General features: G+C 36.8%; 1 non-coding gene across 1 annotated transcript; it reads left to right on the forward strand.

The window, feature by feature from the left end:
* The first annotated feature begins 2,884 nt into the window (after positions 1 to 2,884).
* On the forward strand, positions 2,885 to 2,958 carry TRNAN-GUU (transfer RNA asparagine (anticodon GUU)). The gene has a single exon. It is a non-coding gene; the product is annotated as a tRNA-Asn (tRNA).
* Positions 2,959 to 3,397: the final 439 nt, after the last annotated feature.

Here is a 3,397-nt window from a genome sequence, read left to right on the forward strand (position 1 = left end):
CATAGTTGTCGTTCTTGTTATCATGATCATCGGTCACTTCATTCGCTAAGTCTTATTTTCTACACTTATATGAGTGAAAGATGAGATGGAAATTAATTTAAACTTTCGATAGGAAAGTTGTGATCTTAGCTGGAGCGGCATCAAGCACGAATCTCAAAGACCACTCCCTCGTTTGACTTCCCGCCTCAACCCTCTTTTTTATCTTCTGATAACCCTCGTCTTCTTTTCCGGTTGTATTCTCTCTTTCCCGCCCCCTCTCTCGCTGGACCTCAACGAGGGGTAACTTCCTCTCTCCAATGGCGAATGATTGGTTCGAGGTAGCCTTCATACCCACCGTGGAGGAGTCTATAGGATCCGCATCTTCTCTCCAGTGGCGGCGATTCGTCGTGAGCTCCCTCATAAACCCTAATCTCGCTCCTCTTTTCGCCCAAGATTGATGCTAGTCGCCGATTCTGGATTCAGGTTCAATTGTGGTCCAAAAGCTTCCTCCATCGGCTAAGGTGATGGATATCGATGTGTGCTGCAGAGAGAGAGAGAGAGAGAGAGAGAGAGAGAGAGAGAACCTATCCTCTTTAAATCTTAGGTCATTTCGATACAATTGTTCAAAGTCTCGGATGTTATGGCTTATAATTATTACCATCTTCTTTATCCCCTCCCACCCTAATTATTTTCCATGCGTGAAGTTCCTTTATGCCGTAGGCAATACACGATTCACTATCTTGCAACATATTGATAATGTTTTAGATTGTCTCTTGCTTCTACACCTACAAAGCTTGTTAGATATGCATCCACATGCCCATGTGTCTGCCTCTTATTAGATTCTTCAGTTATGGTATTCCAATATCATGATATAATAATCATTGCAACTGGTTCTTATTTTACTATTCCATGCTTCTTTGAAAGAGAATTTCCAATGTTTCACCAGAACAACTCTAATCATATTTGTATCATTAATTTCTCCCTCTTGCTTTCCTCAGGATTCCCTCTCAAGGAATAAAAAGGTAGAAATTAAAAATTATGTCTTCCCTCCTTGTTTGAAGAAATATCCTATTGCCTAGGTGATAATTGCATGGTGACCTAAATCACTTTCTTGTGTCTTCTTATTAATTCTGTCTGCAGTATTATCGGCAGCAAATTATATGGTGAGATATTCTTTCTGCGACACATTTAACTCATTATCCACTTGCCCTTTTTCAGTCTTTTCCTTACTCTTCATTAAAACATGCTTGTTCTAAAGTTTTCCACTGGTCTTGTTCTAAAATTTTCTTTTGCTGATAGGAAAAAACATGCTTGATCTTGTAAGCTGACTCATATAATCATTTGTTGTACCTGCCATCAGTATGAATACGGAGCTTAGGTTAATTGTTTTAGATTTCTAATGTTGCTTGGAGCATGTTCTTAGGTCTATTAGCTTGCATATTAATGAATGTTTGATGTTTTTCATGCACTAATTTATTAGCTTTTAGTCTGCTGTATTTTTTTTATGAGGATCTGTACAGAAGGATCCTCAAATAACATCCATATTCAGAAAAGTAGTCAATTAGCTTTTCTTAAGAAATATTTTATATGCTATCTCATCAAGGAAGTACATCAAAAATGCCTTCATTGTTCACCCTTGTAGTGCCATGGATGATATGACTGAAGTTTTTCCAGAAGAATCAGTTTTTTCAGTGTTGACATTCTGCAGACTGGTGACATTGGAAGAGTTTTTGAAGATATGATTCTTTAGCTATGCAATTCTTCAGTATAGGCAATTCTGTATTGGATCAAGTTATTTGGTGATATTGCAAGAAGCACTGACCATTCAATATGGAAGCTTGAAAGTCTGGGTGGCTGTCGTTTGTAAGTAGCTTCTTGCTGTCCTTGTTCTAATGTTTACATAACAGTTTAATGTCCGTAGAAATCTCATTGCCACTATTCAGCTTATAGAAAATGAGATTGGTAGGCACTAATAGCTTCTTCTATTTCTTTGATGTTGATAGTATGAATTGTTTGGTGATAGTAGCCTGTTCCAGTTGTCTCCAGACAACATAAGTATTCCAAAGTTTACTTGGCACAGTATTTAAGGTGTTGGATTAAGTTTGCATAAACTACTGCTGGTCAAAAAGTTTGGAACTTCAGAAATAAGTTGTGTTTTCATGGAGACACCATCTATCAAGTATTGTTTGCCGTAGCTGAGTACTTCGGGTTTTGTCTATGGTTATTCTTTTATCCTTTTGTTAAAGTTTAGTTGTCATTGACTGTTTCAGGTCACCATTTTATGGATTCACAGTGTTCAATATTGTGGTAGGTTGAAACCCGGGGGAACTTCCATTTGGAATGTGTTTCAAGAACATAATTTCTGGGTTTTCAAGACTCACTCGCTATATTTGCAGATAAGGTACTTCATGTGTCCACTTTAATGTTGCCCCATTATTCATCACAACATCAAACTGTCTGTAGGTGATCTTTATCCTCGTAAGAACTTAAACACTAAAGAACATAGATCAAGCATTGAAGATTCTCGGTACATCATGCATGATTATGATTGCCCCTCTTTCCATCTCTTTAAGTGAGGAAATATATATACTTCTCTTGAACATACATATAAGCCTGTGTTTACGATCAGCTATAGCTATTCGTCTTCTCTTAAATGAGATTCTTGGACTCTAAATGATGGTAACCAGCACTAGAATGCTTTACCTTCTGAATAGGCAGATATAAGGTGCTTGCTTGGAATAGCTTTGTTCATCATTTCAGTTCAAATTTGTGTGATATGGAAGTTACTTTAAATTCTGCAGATCCTCTACCAAATGGTTCAGCCTCCACTCCAGTAACATGTGGTGTATGGTGTTCGGGGAACAATAGCTTAGATAAGAAATTAGTGTCACTAATTTAATAACAAGCTGGAATAGCTCAGTTGGTTAGAGCGTGTGGCTGTTAACCACAAGGTCGGAGGTTCAAGCCCTCCTTCTAGCGAATTGTTATTATATTTGATTTTCAATTTTAGCCTTTTCTGAGTCTTTTCATCATGGCTATGTTCTCACATTCTGATTTCTAACGATTTTAATATTTTAGAGTAATTTTCTGTCTTAAATTTGATGTTCAAGCCCTCCTAGTGAATTTTATTTTTAATTTCTAATTTTATCCTTTTTTAGTTTATCAGCATGGTGTAATTTATGGTGCTGGATTAAGTTCTTATCATAAACTCCTGCTGATAAAAAAGTTTGGACTTTCAGAGACCAGTAAGTTTTGTGTTTTCCAGGGAGACATCCTCTATCAAGTGTTCTCTGTCATAGCTAAATACTTGGATTTTGTCTTTGGTTATTCTTTTATCCCTTTTTTTCAAAAATTTAGTTGCTATTGACTGCTTCATGTCGACATTTTAGAGATTTACAATATTCAATATTGTGGTAGG

The sequence above is a fragment of the Musa acuminata genome, chromosome BXJ2-7 (genome assembly GCF_036884655.1).
Source record: "Musa acuminata AAA Group cultivar baxijiao chromosome BXJ2-7, Cavendish_Baxijiao_AAA, whole genome shotgun sequence".
NCBI classification, from domain to species: domain Eukaryota; kingdom Viridiplantae; phylum Streptophyta; class Magnoliopsida; order Zingiberales; family Musaceae; genus Musa; species Musa acuminata.